Source organism: Peromyscus californicus, unplaced genomic scaffold (genome assembly GCF_007827085.1).
Source record: "Peromyscus californicus insignis strain IS unplaced genomic scaffold, ASM782708v3 Scaffold_6__1_contigs__length_162567912, whole genome shotgun sequence".
Classification (NCBI taxonomy): domain Eukaryota; kingdom Metazoa; phylum Chordata; class Mammalia; order Rodentia; family Cricetidae; genus Peromyscus; species Peromyscus californicus.
In genome coordinates this window covers 64,194,918-64,201,899 of record NW_026294584.1, presented here as the reverse complement: position 1 = coordinate 64,201,899, position 6,982 = coordinate 64,194,918, and the positions used below count along the sequence as shown (strand labels likewise).

The 6,982-nt window shown below is 50.5% G+C and overlaps 1 long non-coding RNA gene across 3 annotated transcripts; it reads right to left on the bottom strand.

Annotated features, from left to right (window-relative positions):
* Positions 1-1,981: 1,981 nt before the first annotated feature.
* On the bottom strand, positions 1,982-6,418 carry LOC128098950 (uncharacterized). 3 transcript variants are annotated; one of them, XR_008214398.1, is made up of 5 exons: positions 5,797-6,418; positions 4,014-4,148; positions 2,855-3,005; positions 2,430-2,583; positions 1,982-2,339 (listed from the first exon to the last, which is right to left on the bottom strand). It is a non-coding gene; the product is annotated as an uncharacterized LOC128098950 (long non-coding RNA). The 3 variants fall into 3 exon arrangements; XR_008214396.1 differs by lacking the exon at positions 2,430-2,583 and having other exon boundaries at positions 5,797-6,411; XR_008214397.1 differs by lacking the exons at positions 2,430-2,583; positions 5,797-6,418 and adding an exon at positions 5,283-5,790.
* Between the last annotated feature and the right edge of the window lie 564 nt (positions 6,419-6,982).

Sequence of the window (6,982 nt, the reverse complement as noted above, 5' to 3'; positions counted from 1 at the left end):
AGAAGAGGATAAATGGAAAGGGATTACAGCAGTAGCAGAATTTTTGCCGTGTTCTATTTTATTGTTATCTGGACTTTTTTTTAAACTTTAAAATAAATGTTTCTACAATTTTGTTCGGATGACTGTGAACCTGGAACAGCCGATGTACAATGTTCTGCTATTGTTGGTCTTTTAGTGTGAATATATATTTACAAATCATACATAATCACATAGTTATATATATGGATATAACCCACATGTATTTATATACAAAGTCACATGTAATCTGTCTGTACATATAATGCACATATATTTATGTACATTTCATATCTATATATAATTTGATATACATGTATATTGGCCTAGTAATGTTAAATTTCATTTCCCAATTTGCACAAGGTCATGCACAGTATATGTAAGGTTTTAACTGCATGGATTTGACTAAGAAATTAATGAAGTCTTCTCCACATAGTGAAAAACAACAGCAACAACACAGAACAGGAAAGACTGAGGATCTGGCTAAGGGAGTCATCCCTGTCCTTGAGTCCACTGCAGACCACGCTTGGCTCCTCCAGACTTCTGGAGGAAGGTGGCAGCCAGTTCTACTGTTGGTGGACCCTGAAGTGGCTACTGCTGGGGTCCCAAGTGTGCAGCTGGTCAGGACAGGCTAAGGAGCAGGGCTTCTACATCTTACAGTGAGTCCTCCAGGGGCACAGCAAGCATTAGAAACAGATGGACAGATAGGCGCCTGCTACAGAGAGCAGTCCTGCCCGTCCTCTGCCCTGAGAAAGGCCATGCTTTCCTCCCTTTCTGGAGCTCCCACCTGGCTAGCAAACTCCATTATACCATGATATCTTCTACCCCTTCCCATCCTCTCTCCTGCCTTCCTGAGGTTGGTTTTGACTTCCTAACCAGTATAAAAACTCCAGGCAGGCCTCATTAGCACAAGTGTGGATCAGTGGAATCAATAAGTCGGGGTGCAGAGAACAGGGGGCAAATCACTGCGCCTCAATTCCTTCTTCTGTAAGAGGAGGTGTGATGGGCGACTCACTGCACCACAGTGTCTGAAACTCAGAAGTGTCAGAGGAGAGTCTCATTCCACCCCAGAACCACACAGCACCCCTCCCTCTGCACCTCCACACTCCCTGTCCTATAATGCCAATGCCTCACCGGACCTGAGTTCTCCCTTTTCTGCAGAGAACTGGCCCATACTTTTTACTTCTATCTTAATCTACTTTATAGTTCAAATAAACTCCACCTCATGTGTTCTCATCCAGTGGCCTCTCAGCCTGAGGAGCCTCAGACTAAAAGGCCTTGCCTCCCCTGAAGCTGAATCTGCAACAAGGATGCATTGTTCAGACTCAAGGGGATGGGATGAAGCAGAGCAGACAGATTAAACAGAATTCAGCTGACCCTCTGGCCACAGCAGCAGTACCCCACAGAAAGCCCATGCTGGTGGACGCACAGCTGCTTCTTCAGACAATAAATGCCAAGTGCTTGGAGCTAAAAAGCCCTTACAGAAGGTGGTTTAAACTTGTTTGACAGACTAGGGCCCATGTGGTCCTGCTCCTGGTCCAGCTCCATGGATGGAAAGCTGTATGTGGCCTCCATAGGGCTCTTTATTTTTTGAGAAGGGTAAACCTCTTGTGTTGCTATTTCTCAGAAGAAAAATGTTCCCTCCTGCAAGGAGGAAGGACCATATAAGACTCAAGAAGTAAAGGAATCTTACCAGGCTCAGAAAATGAACACAACTCAAAAGTTTCAGGAAGTTTTTGAAACTTACAGGATTTATAAGGCCCCTCACCAGAAAGCCTTGTAACAATGGGGAGAAGAGTGTCTTCTTCGGTCAATGGAGCTGCCTGAAAGTCTTCCCAGGAGCTCCAAGGATAACAGCTCTCTTGAGTTACCCATGCTTCTGTGGGCTTTCCAGTGATATAGTCACCCATGCTCCTGGGAGTAACTCCTCACCCATGGTGGGGGAAATTGAAAGGGGAGACATGGAGAGGGATGTGATCATATTTTATTGTATGCACTTATGAAATTCTCAAGAATAAAGAAATTACAAAGACATGCATGAGGAGTAACTCAAAGAGGAAGAAGTTGTTTTTGTTTTTTTTGACTCATAGCTTCTCCATCATGGTGGGGAAAGCATGGTGGCAGGCGGGTGAGCCAGCTGGTCACACTGCGTCTATAGTCAGTCAGAGCAAGACAAATGCTGAGTATCCACTCTATTTCTCCTTTTCATTCAGTCCAGGACCCCAGTCACTGGGTTGGTGTTGCCCACATTCAGGGTAGGGTGTCCCTCCTCAGTCACACCTCTGGAAACTCCCTCAGATGCATCTCCTCGGTGATCCCCAATCCTGTGAAGTTGGCAATGCAGATTGGCACCCCCCTCACAGATCTACATTAAGGTCAGAAGTGTGGGTGTTTGAAAGTGTGTGGACCAGTACCTGGCTCAGAGTACTTGCTGCTTAAGGGTCTGTATGGTCATGCATTTCTCCCTGTATCTCATACATGCATCTATTCAGCAGCCGCGAAGAACCAGGCTCATTTTTCCTACAATTCCATTATTGTCTGTTTGGGTGAGTCCTGAGCATGAAGCTTCTGGAAGGCGAAGAAATAGCAATCTTGTCCACAGAGGCCATGAAAGCCCAGCCAAGTCTTTGGGAAATGAAGTAGCCCTGCCCTGAGATCCATGCCTCAGCATGCTGCCCACAGCTCGAGGTCCCTCCCTGTGACTGGGGGCAACAAGGCAGGATGTGGACCACAGCATACACCTCATGGAACACTGAGTGCCCTGGGTTGGAGGTCATCTGTCTGGGACTTAATCTACATCTTTTCCTTACCTATTGCAACTGGAGTGCTTTCCTCTTACCTGTCATGGGATGGAGGGTAGAAAAGGGTTTCTGAATCCATGCTTCCCTATGTCAAATCTATGGAGCACAGCTCCCAGGTGAATCCTTCACGATTGGGAAGGAGATGTGGCCAGGGATGTCCCTGGATGTCCCCACGCAAGGCTCTATCTGCTAGAGAAAACATAAACAAGAGACATGCCTCCAGATTTTCACCCTGGCAGGGTGGACATGGAGCATTGTGGAAGATGAGGCTGGTTTGTGGTGCCTGCAGGCTGGCTATAAGGAAGGCAGGGGTGTTGGAGGTCCCATCTTGGTCCTAGAAAGAGGGAGGAGCAGCAGGAGGAGAAACCTCTTGGGCCTCCCAGAAGAGGGGAGGAGACTGGCATCCCAGCTTAGTAAGTTGAGCAGGCTCAGGGCAGGAAGAGGCCCTGTGTCCATGGCTTTGGAACACTTAAAAACAACAGAGACCCTGGAGGAGGAGAAGGGACTTATGAAGGGTCTCTTCAACCTGTCCTCAGGTGTCACCAGGGTGACCTAAGGGTCATCAGGTGCTTCTCCCTTAGAGTTTTGAGGGAAGCTGGTCCCCAGGTCTTCCTCGCAGGGGACTAGCCAGTTAGGGAGACTTTGAGTAGTGGTAGCTCCTCAGCTAGGGCATCAAGCCTCAACCAAAGGGCCATGAAGGCCACTAGCTAGCTGACCTCCTGTGTGGCCATGGCCAGCCTATACAGCCTGGAGCTAGGGATTGCTAAGGGTGAAAACAGCTTTCCCACCTGCAGAGGAAGAAGGCCAATTGGCCCAACAAGCCACGTGATCTAGTAAGGGCAATTGGGGCCCAGCCTTTGTTCAGAACACACACTCCACTGGAGCAGGAGGGAAAGGAAGCATCCAGGAAGTGTTGAACATTGACTATAACCTGGCTGCAAATAGACACTCATGGGGGAAATCTGTGGGAGACCCATAGGGCCACAGAATTGGGGTCCTGTGTGCTCCCAGAGCCACAAGAGAAGGCATTTCTGATTTTTTTCCCCCAGCCACCCAGTCTGTGGTGCTTTGTCCCAGCAACCCTAGAAGTCACTTTTCTGGGCAGGCGGGGCTGGGCATGGGGGAATCCTGGGGAGGCTCCTGTAACAAACCTTGTCTGAGGGAGGGAGAGGAGAAAAGGGGCGGGGTAAGACATACCTGGACTTCCTTCCTGGGTCCCATCTTCATCACTCTCATCCTTACTGTGCCTCCGCAAGCATAGGCCAGGCAAACAGTAGGTCAGCTTCCTGTGGGGAAGTATCCTGGACTGACAGCAGTCAGCTAGAGCAGCCCCTGCCAGATGGGGAGGGACACTAGACAAAATGCATCTGTATTTTTTTTCTTTCTTTTCAGAAACACGACCTTGAGCATCTTAGACTGGCCTTGAATTTGCTATGTAGCTGAGGATGACTTTGAATTTCTGATCTTCCTGCTTCCAACTCCTAAATTCTGGGATTACATGTGTGCACTATCAGACCTAGTTTATGCAGTGCTGGGGGCTGAACCCAGGGCTTCGTACCTGTGTGGTAGGTGAGCAGTTTATCAAGTGAGCTACATCGCTGGCCCTGTATTTCTTCATCAAGCTTTAATAGTGAGGTCAAGTTGGTCCAGGCTAGGATTTGGGGGCCTGTCAGGGTCCATATCTGCCTCCCATCCCTCCTCAGCCAGCCTCCCCGCTTTGAGCTTGAGAGCCGCTGGTCCTGTTTCCCTTGCAGAAATGTTTTTGTTCTATTTCAGCTTCATTTGGTCATTTAAGACAGAAGTTCCTACCTCCCCCAAACCCCACCCCCGTACGAGGTCATCTTTTATATTTCCCATAAGGTAAGACTGAAGTGAGATGCCTGTGTGCCCCTCTGATGGAGTTGGAATAAATATATTTATACCATACAAGTATGCATAAGGAAAAAAAAAACGAACATGGTCCAGGCTTTTGCAATGCAGACTAACTCAACCACCTCCCTTTGGGATGAATCAGGTGAGGGCGGAAAATCAGAGAAAGCAGCTCAAGGCCGTCTCTGTCTGAGCTCCTGCTCTCCCACCAGCCTCTTTCTGTGGGTGTGAGAAGCAGACAAACTCAGGGAAGCCGTCTTTCCTCCCTCCTTCTAGCTCCAAACCTGGGCAAGGTGTGCTTGACTCAAAGCTGGGAAGAGAGTGCAAATGGAGAGGCTCATCCTCCCAGCCAGCCCAAGACCTTGTCACTTCCCCAGGCATGGTAGGAATCCCAGGGATGGAAATGGTCCCTCCCCCCTCCTCCGCATCCGCCCCATCCATCCCTGCTCCCCGTCTCCCCATCAAGATCTAGCTAGCTAGCTGGTCTTGCCAAGTAGTGAGCTCCAGGTTCCGTGAGTAACCCTGTCTCTAAATAAATACATAATAGGGGAAGATGGATCCGACTTTGACTGCTGGCTCCAACCCCCACACACATACCAGACACTCAAAATCCTGGCCCGCTCTCAGGGAAACCTCAGTCTCCCATTCTTCTAGGGAATCCTGCTGTTTTGAACCCAAAACCACCAAGGCTCTGCGATGAATGGGAGGGGTAAGTATGCTTAGGTAACTCTCTCCCTCCCTCCGCCACCGGGATTTGCATTTGGAGTAGGAAGGGAGAACTGTCCGAACTCCTACTTGCCCCCCTTGCTAGGGTCCCTGGTCCTCCAGCGCTTTCACAGCCTCCATCTTGTTCCGTCTTTCCTCGTAGCCTTTCTTACACTGTGTGATGCCCAAGGCCTGGGCAGTGGGGCCTCTGATGCCTGCAGCGGGACCCCTGTTCCGCACACACGCACAGCCCACACTTTGCACACTCACTGGACCCTGCCCTTACCACCCCGCTGAGAGCTCATGTCCCTCTAATAGGGATGTAGAGTGCGGATGCCTTGTTGGAGGAGGGAGCCTACCTGTACCGGGCAGAGTTGTTGAGAGACCCAGGGCCCCAGACACTCACCACACGGGACCCACGCTCCGGAGTTCCAATAAGGTCCATGGAAACCCCAAACAGGTTCACTTGAGAACCCAGCCGTGTAGGAAGTCATCCTTCGGCCAGCTTGTCGCTGTCCCTTACACAGGCACACTGACACCCACCCGTGCACACACAGACAAGCTCATGGCTCCTGTGTGTGGTCTTCACAGGCCCCAGGGCTCACCCACCCCACTGGTGCCCAACACGTCCAGGACCTACCGCCTAGGGTATGGGGAGGTGGGGGAGGGGTCGGATGCTGGAGGAGTCCGGGGCCAAAGGCTGCAGGGCCTTGTCTCTGCGAAGGCACTCATTGCCAGTTTTGAAGGGACCCAGGGTATGGGCCTAAGAGGAGACGCTGGAGCCTCAGAGCTCCGAAACAGGTGCCCACCAAGACTGGGTGAATGCAGGCGGACCGGGCAATCTGCCCTGCCCACACCCCTGCGCCAGGGACCTAGCTCTGCGGCCTTCTCACCCCTCCCCAGAGCAGCGCCACTGTATGCGGGGCTCAGCCCAGGTCCCCTCTGAGAGGAAGATAGAGGTTGGCTTTTGTCTGACCAGGTCACACGGAGCCGTTTTGTGGGATAAAGGCTTAACGCTCCGTGAACACGCAGAAAAAGCTGGCGCTGGCCCTCTGACAATCCCATTGTCTCAGGCCTGAGCCCGGAGGTTTGGTCTGAAAGCGCCAAGTTCATGACATTTCAAAGAGAAACGATACTGGGGAGGAGGTGAGAAGGGAGGGGGATGTAGCGAAGAAATAAAACCCTAAAATACAAAGGTAGCAATATTTGGCTCCTTCCCCGCCGTGCGCCTCACCCCACCCACCTCAGAACAAATCTCCTTTTCCAGACTTATCTGGAAACGAGGGGCCAGCCTGAGACCCGGATCAGTCCCAGGGGGCTGCGGTTTGGAAGGCGAAGGTGTGAAAATATGCCCACATAAGCCGTGTGCGAGCTTCCCGGACTGCCGCAGACATTAGCACAGGCTCCCATTGTCTGAGCTGCCCCCGAAGGATGACACTACAAATTTGCCAGGACTTGAGGTGTCAAAAAGAGTTTCTTTTAACGACCTGACATGTTATTGTTTTCTTTCATTTCTTATTATTATTACCATATCCTTTTTTTTAAAAAAAAAAAAAAAAAAAGCAAAGCTATTTTCTGAGCCAAGGAACTCT